Source organism: Hylobates moloch, unplaced genomic scaffold (genome assembly GCF_009828535.3).
Source record: "Hylobates moloch isolate HMO894 unplaced genomic scaffold, HMol_V3 SCAFFOLD_1, whole genome shotgun sequence".
In the NCBI taxonomy this organism is placed as follows: Eukaryota; Metazoa; Chordata; class Mammalia; order Primates; family Hylobatidae; genus Hylobates; species Hylobates moloch.
Genome location: NW_026652276.1, coordinates 48,761,246 through 48,779,472, shown reverse-complemented (window position 1 = coordinate 48,779,472; position 18,227 = coordinate 48,761,246).

Below are 18,227 nucleotides of genomic sequence, written 5' to 3'. Positions count from 1 at the left end.
TATTGCTCTACTGTATATATATATATATATATATATATATATATATATATATATATATCTCGCTCTCTACTAATAACATGCTTTTTGACCAGGGCCAAATTTTTTCAATTCCACTAAGCTACTATTTCTTATCTATAAAATGTTTTAAAAATAAATGTATTACTCCTTTGAAGTATTAAAATAAGAACAAAATGCTTCTTTGGAGAGGATATTGAACTACAGAATCTACCAGTTTCTGTCAATTTCCCCTGCTTCTTGATCTACGACAATGGGGAAATGTAAATGATTTACCTAGAAGGGAAAATTGGAGTGAATACTGAAAGCAAAACTATGTTTAGTCAACTTAAGAGTGGAAGATTAAATGTTAAAACCTTTTTGACGCTTATGTGTAAAATTCATACTAATTTAAAAGCATTACATACTTTATTACTCGTGGTAAATATCTTTTATTGATCAGATCAAATGTAAAGTTAAATGTATGCCAGAGAAAACTCAACAAGTAAGTTTTATTTTGTTTTGTTTTTCTCTAATGTCATTAAGTTGGATTGATATTCTTAGCAGTGGACTTTGGAAGCCTCATTACAGATAAGCTTTCTTCTTCGGATCTCCAGTTAATAGGTATTTTGGCTTTATAATTTGGATAAAGTACATTATGTGTTTGATTTTTTCAATCCATAAGCACAGATTTGAATATAATTTAAATATATAAAATTACTTCTCTTGAGGTTTTTCATTTGTTTCGTCTTATTGAATAAATCTCAGTACCCTCTTAAAGTCTCATTAAGTGGCTAATTAGAATTTTTAAGTCTTCTATATCTTATTCAACAGATATTTTTAGTAAAACAGTTTGCAATGTACTAAATACAAAAATATGTTTAAATTTATTTGCTCTTACTAAAGTGATCAAGACATTATATTTTAGAATGATTAGAATATGTTATTTGAAATAATCAGCAAATAAACTCTGTATAATGGAATCTGAGATGAAATACCCAACGTTAAAAAGCAAAAATGTAGCAACACCAGAATATTCAAGTTAGGTGAGTTGAATTTTTGTTTATTATCTTTGACCATTCTGATTCTGTTTATAGGAAGTTATATGGAAATAATGCAAACTATGGGGAAAGGCATATGCATGTTCATTATGCTCTTATTTAAACCAACATTATAGAAATTGCTATTTAGAAATATAGAAATGAATCCTATGACTGGGATAGTTATCAATTAATGACCATAATTGTAATCCATGTGGTCATAGAGATAAACACATAAGCAATAGTAATTTTATAAAAGCAAGACTACATGTAAATAAGTATTATAACTATTAAAAATGCATGTATGTGAGTAAAAATTAGAATAAATTAACCACAGAAAGAAAGAAAAGTGGTTTTCAGGGAAGGAGGATTAGAGACAATTCCTCACCATAGTTTTATACTTTTAGTATATTTATTGTATTGTTTTGATAATGTAGAGGAAAAGAGAGATCCCTATTTTTTTCAAAATAAAAGGTTCTACATTTTATAAATAGTAAGAAAACAATCTATTGGAAGATATATGAGAAAATGTATTTATTCTTAATCTCATATTATCTTTTCCAAATAAAAAAATGCACTGTAAGATTATTTGTAAGATTATCTATTGAAAAGATGAATGACCAGCCCATGCCCCCTCCCCGTACCCACACACTAAAGATTGAGTCTTTCTTATATCAAAAGAATATGCAAAAAATCATTTTAAAAGGTACACCTTGAGTTCCATTTCCAGATATGAGTGAAGTATGGAGAAAATTGAACTAAAGCTCTTTTTATTGATTTTTGAACAAAGTGAACACACAAATGTGGCAAAATGCAAGGAAAAAGAGATACCAGCAGACAGCAGCTGAACATAATCACCCACTCATTCACACTTCCAATTATTCAACCAATACAAATTTGCAGATCAGTGATAATTTAGTAAGACTGGAGGTGAAATAAAGTATTGATCAATATCTATTGAGTTTTTATTGAGTTCCTACTTGACAGAATAACACTTTTGGTTTTTCTAACACTCTTGACAGTCCAACATACTGGCTTTGTCTACTTATTTCTTCTGTTAATTATCTATTCAACAGATATTTAATGAGCACCAGCTACGTGTGAGGCACTGTTCTGAGTAATAGATATATTGCAGTGCAAAAGACAGGAATGGTATCTGTCCTCAAAGGGTTTACATTTTAATTGGAGAAGAATGAAAATGAATAATTGGTAAGTAATTAAACAAAATACAGATGTTAGTTAGTACCATATAGGACAGGGCATGATGAAAAGATTGTAAATGAAGTAAGTAGAGAGTCATCAGTTAACATTTCTCTGAGGAAATGGTAGTTGAGCTAAGACTGGAAGACTTTTCTGCAATTCTATAAAAAAATTAATCAAATAAAGCCATCTGGTCTTATAAAAGCATTTGAAATCACACATATTAAATACATAAATAGTGAGTACTTCACTTAGAGGTTACTGCACAATATCATCCAGGTCAGATAGGAATCTCACCTACAATGTTTACTGTGAGACGTCAGATAGGAATCATACAAAAGAAAAGTAGATTTTTAAAAATCTATACATAGTTATTTCCTGAATAAATAAAAAGCAAATCGAATTTAAATATAGATTTGAAATTTCAAAACCAGATACCTACCACCAGCCAGAGTATGGTATTGTATTACTTGTCACTTTTGTCAGGTCTTAATTGATGGTTTTCTGGGGCCTACTCACATTTATGCCAGCAGGCCATGTATTAATAATAAAAGTCAACTGATCTTCTCTATTTCTTGAATCAGTTCATGAATTTCAGATTTTAAAATCCTTTTAACAGCTGGGTGTCCTGGGGGTGAGATTAGGCTCCTTGTAGAAGACTTGCCTTTAAATACTACCAAGAGACTCTATTATCCCTCTCTCACCCCATACACACATATCACTAATCTCTTACATGAAAGATGACTGGGGAATGACAGAAAGAAAGAAAATCCTTTGACTTGCAAATTATCAACATAATGAACAAAGTGGCATTTCTTTTCTCCCCACTAAAATCCAGTTGAAGACGGCTCCAAGTGTCTGTAATAATCTAGGGTATTTCATATTTTATTCTCTAGTATGATAGTTTTCTAAAAAGTAAATCTGTTGATCTGCTATGTGCTTACCCAAGCAAAGGAAAAGGTAGAGAGAGATAAAGGGAAAATAGCTGAGATGGTAGATGAATAGTCTCAACTCCCATAGTTTGGAGTAACAGGGACAAGTGAATTTCTTGAGGGTTAAGTGGACCAAAGGAGTCACACTGCAAGCATCGTGTATTTTAAGGCATTGTTACATGTCTCCCAAAGACAACAAGCCCATCTCCTTCAGAGACCCAGGTCCAGATCCAAACTGAACACATGAAACAAGCAAACCCAGAGTAAAGTCAGCTCCAGGCCTTGGGAGGTTTCATTCTTATCCCATAGTCCTTCCTTCAAAGTCCTCTACTCCCCTGCACCCCCAATCAGGCCAACTCCTAGCCTCTGAGCCACCAGGGAACTTTCTTTGTGGGGTAATTTATAAGGGTTCGAGTGTCACATAAGGAAGATACTCTGAACTCTATTGTTCCATAGAATACTGAAAATAACTTCCTCATTTATAATACTAATCAGCGAAGACAGGTCTTTTCTTCTTCACCATAAATGCAGGTTTTGAAGTAGATTGTCATCTCAGACAGCTACATACTCTAGTTTCCTTATGGGCTTCATTAAAAGCTACTGTCCTCACCTAGGATAGTATTTAAGATAGCTAGGTAGAGCTTGCAGTGAGCTGAGATCATGCCACTGCACTCCAGCCTGGGCAACAGAGCAAGACTCCATCTCAAAAAAAAAAAAAGATAGCTATACTTGAATAATGTTGCCATTCCCCATCCTAGATTATTATCTGCCCAAAAGGGTCTTCAATAGCAAGAAGCCACAAGGGATACTACTGAAAGAGTACCACTAAATGAAGGAGTTAAGGGTGGTACTTTGTATCTCATCCTAAGACAGTGCAATCATAGGCCTTTGAAGAATCTACACAAGAGAGTCATGAGAGAGCTGGTTTTTTGATGGTGCCATGCACAGACTTTGATGGCCAGGTGATAGACCAAGCAGCAACAATTGATAGATAAACAACGAAAGCACTAATTAAATGAGAGACATCTGTTTCATTTCTACTCCTGTCCCAGAGTAACCAGAAAATGAATCAGAGGAGTGGTGATGAGATATCCCAGTGGTCTTTCCAGTACTTCTTCTCATCTTTTGGCATCATGTTAGAGTGAGGTTTGGGAGGAGAATAAACACCCTATTACACCCCATTTCATTTCAGGATCTTCAAGTCCCAAGCCAGTGTATAGATGGAAAAGAGAAGGAGTAAAGATTATACATGAAAGTGACTGTTTAAGTAGACTTACTTACATTATTTATTTATTTATTTATTTATTTTGAGACGGAGTCTCACTCTGTCTCCCAGGCTGGAGTGCAATGGTGCTATCTCGGCTCACTGCAACCTCCACCTCATAGGTTCAAGTGATTCTCCTACCTTAGCCACCTGAGTAGCTGGGATTACAGGCATCTGCCATCATACCTGGGTAACTTTTGTATTTTTAGTAGAGACAGGATTTCACCATGTTGGCCAGGCTGGTCTCGAACTCCTGACTTCAGGTGACCCACCCGCTTCAGCTTCCCAAAGCGCTGGGATTACAGGCATGAGCCACCACACCCAGGATTCGACTTATTTTTTGTGTCAAATGATTCAAAACTATATATGACAGCTTTTATATTTTTAGAAAACACAGGAAGTATTTCATTGAATGCTTCTCAATTGGTATCTAATTTTCCACATTTTTTTTTCAAAAAAGTCTAACCAGCTCTGATGCCAATCAGTTTCATGATATTCATAACAGACAAAATGTTTGGAAAGTGCCGAATGCCAAAAGAATTACTTTAATTCTACCCTACATAAAGCAGATGCTTTTATTTGTTTGTTCTAAAGCAGTGTGTTAAAAAGGAATTCTATTAATTTCGTTAAGAAAATGTTATTGTTTTTATTTTTCATACCTGGAGTCTTTTTTATAAGATTAATTTGTTTAAGTTATACTGTTAGAGAATTACCTTCAGGTAATCATTCATTAGATGTGGCACTGGATGTCACATTCCAACACTTTTCTCTGGCTGGAGTTTTCTCCTTTTTTACCTGTTGATTTACCTTTCTAAACTCTTCCCATACGTCAGGGTTTCACTCAAAAGATACCTCATGCATAAAGCCCACTTCCCTCGTCTCTAGAATTATTCAATTCTGACTCTGAACATCTCTACATTATTATATTGTCATTGAAATAATTAAATTAATAATATCAGTGGTGATTAGAATTACCATTTTTGAATGCCTACTGTGATCATGGAAAATGTATATGATTTTCCTGAGTCTTAGTTTTCTTATTTGTAAAAAGAGGATGATAATATATCTACTTTATCTACTTCAAAAGTTGTTATAATAAATTATGACAATATAGGTAAAGCACTAAGCATGGGCCAAAAAAAAAAAAAAAACAAGAATAGTAAACACAGAATGGATGTTAGCTACTATTATAATGCAATACTATATATATAAAACAATCAAATGTTTACTTTTACTTTTACTAAATAACTAGACATTGTGATGCATTTTCTGTTTTTGTAAATTCCTTTTAGGTATGCCTTTTCCTAAAAACCTTTCTGGAATTCACTAGTGGTTCAGCTACTAATATCTAATAACTTTCAACTTCCTCGAACAGAAAATTTGATGTTTCTATTCTTTAACAAACAGAGATAGTAGATATGCATTCTTTTTTAAAAGCTAAAATAAATATAATTAGGTTCCGACTGTATGATGCACGAGCCCTCTTATTAATAAAGTACATAAGAATCAGGATAGATTTAGCATACAGTATCCGGGGGATAAAGTCCCTCGATCACCTTTCATGGAAAGAAAATATGTTTATCTATCTCGAAAGACATTTGAAAATGTTATACAAAATAATATCTACACAGTTTATAATTCCCTTTCTAGAACATGTTAGTTATTTGAAATATATTGTTATTTTTAGAATCATTACTTGACAAAATATGGCAGCTCTGTGTACATTTTTGTTTTGTTTTGTTTTGGCTGTAACAAAGGAAACACTTTGCATTACTCTTCTTCATACTAAGAAACCAAGTTTCAGGTTATCTTTAATTAGGAAAAGCTTTTTATTATAAGAGAATTGATCATTCCTGGAGGCCAGCACAGCAGAGTTACTGGATGCAAGGTATATCCAGCAGGACAAGATCTGAGAAGTCTGAGGACAAAACCTCACTGAAAAGCAAAGGCCTTCATGGTCTTAGAAATTCGCAGTTCATATTTTGAAAAAGATATTGAAGAAACGTCACTTACAGAAAATAGTCTATTTTTAAATAACTTTAAGTTCATAACTAAAACCAAGGACTTGCTGAAAATGTAGGGAAAGCCTTGAATAAGAAAGTGATAGCCCAACTCATATCTAAGAGTTTGGGGAAATGATTAATATGTGGCACTTAGATGAAGTTCAGCAAAAACTGAATAACAAAGTTTACTGTTGAGAACTTCAGCCAGGTGAGAAAAGAAGTTATTCTCTTAGCCACGAACACCAATAATTCATAAAAGTAACTTAAGAACTAAAAATTTAATTCTAGAATACAAAAGAGCATCAAAATAAATTATTTTTAGTTTGTATTAAAGTACTTAAGGTAATGGCATAATGATTTTAATACTATATTCTTAGTATGCTATTCTATATGCTATAATATAATAATATTAATTGTTATCATTGCCATTTGTTGATTTCCTACTTTGTCCAGGAACTGTATCAGCACTTTATTATGGGTATTATAACTACTTACAGATGATGGAATTAAGAGTAAGGGAATAATTTGCTGAAAGTCTCATTGATGTTAAATTGTCAGAGTAGGTAGCTAGTCAGGCATGAGCAGGGCAGGAGAGGGCTCTCCCCACCACCAGGAATGTCAGGTGACAATCAGGTGATGGTCAGGCAGTTGTCACACTGCCTCTCCAAAGTAATAATTGGTCACAGCCAGAGCCAGGGAAAGGCTCTGTTATTGCCTCCCAATAAACAGAAACATCTGAAACTGGTGATCAGCAGCTTCCAATAAGATCCCAGGAGTTGGGCAAGTGGGCTAAAGCATGATCATTAAGAGACAAAATGGCAGAGTTTAACTGGCCTATGGGCTTCTAGGAACATTTGGCTTGTAAGGAGAAAACGCCTCAAGTGAGCATGCGTACAACTCTAGTCAACACACTGTGCACGTGGACAGCCCACCCCAAGGGAGGAATCAGGGCAGAAGGGATGCAAGACCCCAGAAGTATGCCTACATATAAACACTTAAGTCAAAAGTCAAATGGAGCATTTGATCTCTCAAGTCGCATGCTTGGCCCTCTTCCAAGTGTCCTTTACTTCCTTTCATTCCTGCTCTAAAGTTTTTAAATAAACTTTCACTCTTGCTCTAAAATTTGTCTTAGTCTCTCACTTTGCCTTATACCCCTCAGTCAAATTTTTTCTTCTGAGGGGGTAAGAATTGAGGTTGCTGTAGACCCACACAGATACATTGCCAGTAACACAATGATATCTACTTGATCCATTCATAAAGCTTCACGTTTGAAAATAATTTTCAGAGAGATACAGGGGCTGGATAAAATCAACATAACTCTTTTTTTTTTTTTTTTTCAGACGGAGCCTCGCTCTGTAGCCCAGGCTGGAGTGCAATGGCGCGATCTCGTCTCACTGCAAGCGCCGCCTCCCGGGTTCACGCCATTCTCCTGCCTCAGGCTCCTGAGTAGCTGAGACTACAGGCGCCCGCCACCAAGCCTGGCTAATTTTTTGTATTTTTAGTAGAGACGGGGTTTCACCGTGTTAACCAGGATGGTCTCTATCTGCTGATCTCGTGATTCGACCGTCTCGGCCTCGCCAAAGTGCTGGGATTACAGGCGTGAGCAACCGCGCCCAGCCAAATCAACATAACTCTTATGAAAAATAATTGGTTATTCAAAATCAGCAAAACTGGGAAAGGCAAAGTTTCTTACAAAATTCTATTTTTACAAAGTTTATACCTGTGCTGATTTTGTAAACATTTCACTTTGACTGGGGAGCATTTATTTTGACAAGTTTTCTTTACATCTTTAGTTCTTAATGAATATTTACTGGATAAATAAAGTGCTACTGAATTTTTGGAGATTTCTAGAAGAGTGTGTATGTCTATACCAATTCTATGTGAAATATATAACATGTACCACAAACATATTTATTAAAATTGAAGGCTCATCTATTTGTGTGGTAATAATAATGCAGAGACTGATGGTAAAACAAGAAATTATTTTCTTACTTATAAATGAGTAAGTTCTCTAGTATTTAAATAAAAGGCATAATTTATTTTAATCACATATTTAATTGGGAGCTACTAAAATATGCGCTATTTCCTAGGGATATATACACAATTTTTTGGTCTAGAAATGTAAAAAGAAAAAAAAAAGCTTGGTTAATTAGCATAGTTTATTATTGTTCCTAATACAATGGCAGTAGAATAAAATTACCATTGAATAGATCATTTCCACCTCAGGCCATCTGCAGATGTGGCTCTATTAATGCAAAATTTACAAGTGATAAATTATTGTTTTTCCAAAGGGAAGTTGAAGGTTAGATTATTACCTAGATATTAGTTTATCATTTTTGGTATTTTTAGACACTTGCTATTATGTCTATGCTAGATTAATAATACTGTAACTGTCCCTTAAAATATATTTCTACTAACATTAATATGTGTGATAAAAATGTACACTGATAACATTTATCAATTTTTTTTCTAGTAAACAAGCCTCGATTGTAGAATAAAAAATTGGAGCTTTAAATGTTAAAGTATAAAAAAATTTGCTCCTACCTCAAAATTGAATAAAGCATTTTACTTGTCATAATCTAATAAATTGATTGATTTAACTGATAATCACAGCAGTTTTTTTAGTACCTATGAAAACAAAGATTAGGAACGAAGAAGATAAATTACTTATGTGTGTACCTATTAAGTCAGTTTTTACTAATGTATAAAATTCTGGTAGCCTGCTAAGGAAAATAAACCTTACTGAAAAAACACCTTAAATGAGAATTGAGATCTGTAGCTTAGCGTAAAGCTTTTTCTACCCAAAGAGACATTCACAGGTATTAATTTTTGCCATCGTCTTGTCTATTAGGGCACAGATTTAACCAGACACACTAACTTCTTGGCCTTCTGAATATAATGCCAAAATTATCATAAATGTCCAATATAGATTTGATAAAGTTATGAGCTCCTATTAATACACACATAGGAGAAAGTAAAATGAATAAAAACAGTCAAATAAATGGACTCAACACGATTTTAACTACAATAACTACATACACTAAAATTGTCAATTAACTGGAGAGAATCTCGTCTTTACAAGGGAAACCATATTTCAGGGTTACTAAATAGGCTTAGTTGATGAATAAAAGTATTTCTTTATAAAATCATCCTAAATAATAAATATAAAAATATAATAAAAGTAGAAGGTCAATATTTTACAATCACTAATAAACTAGTAGGTTTAGTAATGCCTATCAATGGATGAATCCAATAAATGAAAGGTGAATGGAAAATCTTACAACTGGCAGAAATGGATGTCACCCTTTGAACTCACTGAGTAACTTAAACCTTACTAAAAGTGGGACAGCCAGGCTTTGTATATTCTCGACGTAATTCAGTATGAAGTACACGGTATCACTTATGAATTATTGTTGGCTAGAGGAACCTAAACCTAACTAGGCCTTTAAAACAAATGCCCATGCTTGTAGAGATGTATACTGTAATAAGTATCTAAGAGTAAAATGACATGACATAATACTTGGTATTTGTTGCAAAACAATTCAGTAAGAAGGAAGTAAAGCGGAGGTTGAAGAGTTTAACTCTTCACAGATGAAGCAACAGTCTTATGGAATTTAGGTGACAGGCATTTTAGAGTTTATTGTGTTAGTCTCTCTAATTTACAGTATGTTTGAGATACTTTATCATTAAAAAAATCAAGTGAGAACACAGAATAAAGGAAGCCATTTTGTGGCACAAAGAACAGGTGGAATACGAGGTTCCTTTTAGAAATAATGCCTGTGAGGTTTCAGTAGAAGACTTAGGTAATGTCAAGTGAAAAAAATGTAAAAGTCCCACTGAAATTTATCAGTAAATTTCAATTCTGGTCAAAACTGAAGTTAAATAAAATAGAATGAAATAAACCCTTGTCGGTGGTAAGCATTGTGCTAAGTCTTGTAAATCCAATAAAATGACTATTACTTGGTTTCTACCATGGAAAATGTATAATCTAAAAGTTTCCTTGGAATGCAGAGGTAAAGATTTGAGAGCCTTTATCACAGAAGTTGTAGCTAAGAACTTTCTAGTCTTGTGTTGGTTTGTTTTTACATTTCACTGACTATATGAGACAAATAATTATTTCAAAAATTACTTAGAATATTATTTTATGCATTTGCCTTATTAGGCACTTTATGTAATTATCCACTTTACAAAGTTATACCTTTCTAATGTAGTTTTCTTTTTTATTCAGTGGTCAAAGAATGCTTAGCTATTATAATACTTCAATGATAATCTCATCTCTCACATCACTTAACTATACAGGTATAAAATGAACTCATGGTTTAGAGAAACAGACTTCACAATTTTCTTATTAAACAGAATAAAAAGAAACGGTATAAAAGTCTAAAGTAATAAAGGATAATAAAAATCAATCTTCCACTTTTAAGAATGCATTTTATTACACTTTTAGATATGGAAAGCTGTCTGACACTTAGGTACCTAATCAAACTGCAAACTTCAGGATCTGCATTGGTAGCAAGATAAATTTGGCCGCTGCGTCACCATTATAATAATTGCAGAAAGTGGATTTCTGAGTGACACTTCATAAAGGACCATGACTAGATTGGAATGGAAGGTAGTAGCTATAAAATGGTATTCATGACCAAATTTTAAGTGCTGAAGTCATCTCAGAGAAAATATCATGGAGAAAAGAGAATGAATAATTATTTTCATATATATTGAGGTTTCTCCAAAATATTTAAATAAAACTATTCAAAATATAAGCAAATCAATAATCATTAATTTTAGACAATAAAGACTCAAGAGACAGCAATTTTAAAGTAATAATCTATACTTCTACTTCAAAATATTCTGTAAGTTTAAGCAACATTACACTGAATGACCTTTGTATCATGTGACATTATATAATACCTTTTTAATTCAAATTAAAGGCCAGACATGGTGGCTCAAGCCTGTTATCCCAGCACTTTGGGAGGCTAAGGCAGGTGGATTGCTTGGACCCGGGAATTTGAGACCAGCCTGGCCAACATGGCAAACCCTGTTTATACAAAAAATACAAAAATTAGCTAGGTGTGGTGGCACCGTCCTGTAGTCCCAGCTATTTCAGAGGCTAAGACGAGAGAGTTTTTTGAGCCTGGGAAGTCAAGGCTTCAGTGACCCAAGATCACGCTATTGCACTCCAGCCTGGGTCACAGAGTGAGACTCTGTCACAAACAAACAAAACTTAAATAGAAAGCGCGCGCGCGCGCACACACACACACACTAAAATTTGTTATTAACATAAAAAGTGAACATTCCCACAGAAGTGTAAAATATACCATATCCACTTTGTAAGGGAGAATAGAAAATGCCATCCACTGAGTGACTATATTTTAAGTCATGTATTGTAAGCCATTCAAGACATTAGCAACATTTATAACTAACTTCAAAGTAAATTTTTCTGCCACAAAGTGCCCTGCATTTGAATTACATATGCACTCTAGGGTTGTTGTTGCTATTGTTTTTAAATTCACGCTAAATGTTTTACCCAATTCTGTAGTAGAAATACTCGAGACTACTGTTATATGGTAATGGAGATTCTCGTAAGTTCTTAAGAGAATTGTGTGTGTTTATAAAACTGCATTTACAGAATTTTATTTCCCAAATTGATCTCTCTAGAACATTTTTCTGTAAAGTGTCACATAATAACTATTGTAGGCTTTGTGGCCGTATAGTTTATGTCATAACTAGTTCTAGTTCTGTCACAACTCAACCCTGCCATTGTAGGGTATATAGAAACAGATACATGAATTTTATTGCAGCCTGTGCTGCAATAAAACTTTATTTAGAATAAGCAGAAGCCTGGATTTGCCCAGCTGGTTGTAGGTTGCCAATTCTGCTCCAGAATAAAGAACAGTGGTAGGATGAGGCCATGAATATGAAATACTTAAAGTTCTTCCCATGATGGAAGCTGCTTAAAACAATCAGTTTCAAAGAAGTGAAATCACAAGGATTTCACAATTATTTACATATGCTTTGATCCACAGCATAAAAAACTTTTACTATATTTAGGAAATAGAGTATAAAACTTAAAATCAGACAGAACCATGTTTTTGTATACAGAACTATGTTTGTATGTGTGTGTATGTGCTAAAACTCCTTTGGGCCATCATTATATTAGTGACATTTACATTTGTTTTTCAGGTGACCATATACCTGATTTAAATTCCAAATTTATTTGGTCAAACATACGGTACCTAGTGGATGTCTGGTAGTTCCACAAGGCAAGAGCAGCTGTAGTATAACTGAATACTACTTTACCTTGACCCTGGATTGTCTGACTGGAATGATAGCTGCCAGTGGCATCTCTCTTAAAAATAGAGTCCTGCCAAGGTAGGAAAGAACAGCAAAGTCTCGCCATAGATAATATCTCTTATGCATTGTCTGTTGCCATTACCCCAAAAGTAATATCATCATCCATATACTTATTTTTGAGTAATTATTACTTATTTTTAAGTAATTATGTATAAATGTTAGGGATCTCCTGGTTCTTGATGGAATTTCATTATCAGTAAGCTATAAATGTGAAAGGAAATTATTGTGGCACCCTGCTCTCACTAAAAAATCAATTTCTAGATTTTTCGTGGCTGGGAAAGCCTGTCAATTATTATTATTTGTCATTTATTTTGAAATTGTACATGCATAGAGAAAATAAATTTGAAAATAAAAATGCACAACAAAGAAAGGATCAAAAGAAAATCTTAGAAGGGAAAATGAAATAGTAAGAGATTATAACATAATATTTTCTCAACAAGTATTTACTAAACACCAAAAAAATTGCATAAAAGAAGCTAGAAAACAAACTTCGGAGGTAATACTATCACCTTTCACTTAATTCGTACTATCTCTAGTTTTCTTTAAGAGCTCCCACCTATATGCTCAGATTTGTCATAATTTCTGAGCCAATTCTGCTAAAACCAGGAAATATTTAGGCTCTCCTAATCCAATGTGGGTTAGTATTAAATAAACCTCTGAGAAGAGGGCTTCCAGTGAGCAACAATGAGGTCTTGGGTTACATACAGTTTGTATGATCAAAGACATCCTATATTCTGATAAGAGGGTTACTGCACCCAAATTCTTTGGTTTACTTTTTTCAATTTGTGACCATATAATATATGGCATATATATACACTGACTCTTTTTGAACTCTCTTAGACATTGTGTCATTTTTGTAAAACTGACTCTTTTTTTTTTTTTCTTCAAACTTGTAATGCAGGAGAAATTCCTGAGTTAGGAGTCAGGTCAATGACAGCATTAACTCTTGTTCCGCTTCTCTCATGTCAAATTTACCAAAAGATTTTAGGTTGAATAGAGAAAGACAAAACTTGAAATGATGTCCTTTGGTGAGTTAAATTTATATATTTTTGTCTATCATTTCCTGAGTTAGGAATAACTTGATTGAAATCTTATGATTGCAACTGAAAAAAATGCGACTTAGGCATAAGAGGAATTTATTGGAAGGTAATAGGAATTGCTCAAATAATTAAAATGAGAGCTTCGAAAATAAAATAAGAGGATTATGGGTGCTTAGATAAGTGTATAAGTAACTATTATTTCACATTACAGTTAGATCAATGACATAATAATGGTCACGTGGATTGAAGTCAAGAGCAATTACGCTAACACATAAGTGGAAGAAGAGAGAATCTGTAGAAATGAGATGGGCCTTAACAAATGGGTTTTTTGTAGACGGAGACTATATATTCATAATAAACATCTGTGTTTGGAAAGGTAAAGATACAAATAGTCATGTTTCTCTACATTGTTTATTATTTGAACAAGTGAAAGGAATACCTAGAAATATGGGTTGAATTTTACAGAAGACCTAATGAACCTGAACTGATAATTCTGTTTTAAATTTACTAATCAATGATGATCCATTGATTACTACTCAAGAGATATTTTTCGGGCCGGGCGCGGTGGCTCACGCTTGTAATCCCAGCACTTTGGGAGGCCGAGGCGAGTGAATCACGAGGTCAGGAGATCGAGACCACGGTGAAACCCCGTCTCTACTAAAAATACAAAAAATTAGCCAGGCGTGGTGGCGGGCGCCTGTAGTCCCAGCTACTCGGAGAGGCTGAGGCAGGAGAATGGCGTGAACCCGGGAGGCGGAGCTTGCAGTGAGCCGAGATTGCGCCACTGCACTCCAGCCCGGGCGACAGAGCCAGACTCTGTCTCAAAAAAAAAAAAAAAAGAGATATTTTTCATTATGAGAGATTATCTAACCAAGACTCTATTTCAGCCACTGTAAATGTGATGGTTTGGAGTAGAGAGAGAGATAGATGACAGGACAACCAGTTGCAGAGTTACTGCAACACTTCAAGCAGGAATGGAGGCCAAACTTGGGCGTTGTCACTGGAATTTTTAAGATGCAAAGATAATTTGATGCCTGACTGAAAGTTGCTGAGTAAAGAACAATGAAAAGAGGAAGATCAAAGATGATTCTAGATTGGGTGAATGAAGAAATTGTTCTATAAACAGGAAATCATGAATGATAAGCTGGTTCTATTAGATAAATTTGATGAGTTTTGGAGAGCCTATGTTGAGTGTCACTGGCAATTCGGCTGAAACTAGAAAGGACTATGAAGACTAGGTATACTATTATAAAACGTTGACATTGCATACAGTCAGCAGTTTGGGAGGAAGAGCATGGAAGAGCCATTATTTATTAATGGCCAATATTCTAATTTCCTCCACCAGGTACCACCTCTTAAGTTACAGAATATAGGCTACAGAAGAAATGCAAGAAAGAAAGAAAAATAAGAAATAACAAAATTAGGCAAACAAACAAGTAAATTCAGCAGCAAAGTTTCGAACTTTACATATATAATGTAATTATACTCAATTAGATTTTAAAATATGCAATGAAAGGGGCAACATTTTATAAAATTTCTATATTTCCCTGTAATACCTAATGTATCTTATACTAAATACATACTTTGTAAGAATCTAATGAATTAAGGAAGTGCAATTACATGTACTTTTATTAATAAATACAGATAATAGTGACAAGTCAGCTTGTGATAGTGTAATAAAAAAGAAGATAATTATTTCTAACATTATTGTAACAGTAATATTTGTAAATACATTAGTGACTTTTCTAATACATCAACAATTTGAAGTTACTAATATAATAAAGCCTATAATATCCAAAGCAATTAGTATTCTTATTAATTAGCTACTGGTGCAATAAAATTTCTAAGAAAGAAACATAATTAAATTGAAAGCATTCTATTATTTTAAAGGATTTTAAAACTAAAGTATCTTCGTAGCTTTACCACACTAAACAGATGCTTTCTCACATTTAATTCAAAATTAAATCAGATTTACTTCCATTTGGTTAATTTAAGGTTTTGTTTTCGAAACAGCTACAATAATTATCCTATATCTTCATCACCTGGCACAGTGATTGGCATATCATAGATAATGCTAAACAAATTCTATTGCAAAAATGAATGAGTAAAGCAATAGAGAAATCAATCAACTAATTTCTCAATATTAAAATTTATTATCTACTGTATTTTTACAATATGTCACACCTAGTGCTAAATAAAAGCTTTACTTAATTATCATTAATTTTCACATGATTCTGTGAAATAAAAATCTCTCAAATAATGAAGAGAAATTAGGGATGGTTATGGAATTTTTTTGTAAGTTCTTACAAGTAACATGAGTGTGTGTGGTATGAGAACCCTGTTCATTTCTTCTCAAAACCCTTTGCTATAAAGTGCTACCTTATACCACCTTTTTCTTTCTCTCTCAAAGTATTTCTCCTCATTTACTCTTCACTTATTTTCTGAAGAATCATGCTTAGATGTCTAGATTTAAATTGTTAGTCTAATGTAAAAATTTATAATCATGTTTTTATTTTAGTATTTCCTCATCAAGTCATCTGATCAGTTAATGTTAGGTGGATCATTGTCATTCAAAACAATGAGATTGAGCAAGTCAATCAAGCTTTCTGAGGCTGAACTTTTCCACTGGTAAATCTGAAGTATATTTGTTCAATCCATGTACCCATGATCCCAGACTCAATTGTAATTCACCAGCATGAAAAAATACCAGAAAGGTGAAATATTGTTTAATAAAAACTTTTACTATGTTAATTTAATAGGTTTTACTATAAGCTCAAATACAATGATTAAATCATATTAACTATAAATAGAGGCATACCTCATTTTATTGCACTCTGGTTTATTGTGATTCACAGATACTGCATTTTTTACGAATTGAAGGTGTGTGGCAACCCTGCATCTAGCAAGTCTATCAGTGCTATTTTTTTAAATCAACATATGTTTACTTTATTTCTCTGTGCCACATGTTGCTGATTCTCATATTTCAAAAACTTTTTATTATTATTATATCTGTTATGATAATCTATGATCAGTGATCAGTTACTATTATAATTGTTTTTTCTTATTAAATTTATTTTTTTTAATTTTTATGGGTACATAGTAGGTATATATATTTATGTATTACATGAGATATTTTGATACATGCATGCAATGCATAATCATCACATTTTGGTAAATGAGCTATCCATCACCTCAAGCATTCATCCTTTGTGTTACCAACAATCCAGTTATACTTATTATTATTATTATTATACTTTAAGTTTTAGGGTACATGTGCACTATGTGCAGGTTTGTTACATATGTATCCATGTGCCATGTTGGTGTGCTGCACCCATTAACTCGTCATTTAGCATTAGGTATATCTCCTAATCTGTCCCTCCCCCTCCCCCCACCCCTATTATAATTGTTTTGAGATGCTGCAAACCATGCCCATACAAGACAGTAAGCTTACTCAGCAAATGTCGTGTGTGTTCTGGCTGCTCCATCTACCAGACTTTCTTCCTTTTCTCTCCCTCTCCTCAGGCCTCCCTATTCCCTGAAACACAACAATATTTAAAAAGGCTTAGTGAGGAAGCCATATGGAAAGCTGAGATAGGCCGAAAGCTAAGATTTTTGCTTCAAACAGCCAAGTTGTGGATGCAAATAAAATGTTCATGAAATGATATTCCAGTGAACATACAAACTGTAAGAAAGCAGTTTGTACAAATCCTTCCACAGTGGAAGAGTTGCCACTGCTGCCTCAGGCAGCCCGCTTTTATTCTCTTATCTGGCCCCACCCACATCCTGCTGATTGGTCCATTTTACAGAGAGCCAATTGGTCTGTTTTGACAGGGTGCTGATTGGTGCATTTACAATCCCTGAGCTAGACACAAAAGTTCTCCACCTCCCCACCAGATTAGCTAGATGCAGGGTGTCCACACAAAAGTTCTCCAGGTCCCCACCAGAGTAGCTAGATACAGAGTGTCAATTGGTGCATTCACAAACCCTGAGCTAGACATAGGGTGCTGATTGGTGTGTTTACAAACCTTGAGCTAGATACAGAGTGCCGATTAGTGTATTTACAATCACTTAGCTAGACATAAAGGTTCTCCACGTCCCCACCAGAGTAGCTAGATATAGAGTGTCCATTGGTGTGTTCACATACCTTGAGCTAGATACAGAGTGCTGACTGGTGCATTTACAATCCCTTAACTAGATATAAAGATTCTCCAAGTCCCCACCAGACTCAGAAGCCCAGCTGGCTTCACCCAGTGGGTCCTGCACCCGGGCAGCAGGTGGAGCTGCCTGCCAATCCCGCGCTGTGCGTCCATGATCCTCACTCAGCCCTTGGGTGGTCGATGGGACTGGGCGCCCTGGAGCAGGGGGCAGCGCTCGTCGGGGAGGCTCGTGGGGCGGGGGGAGCC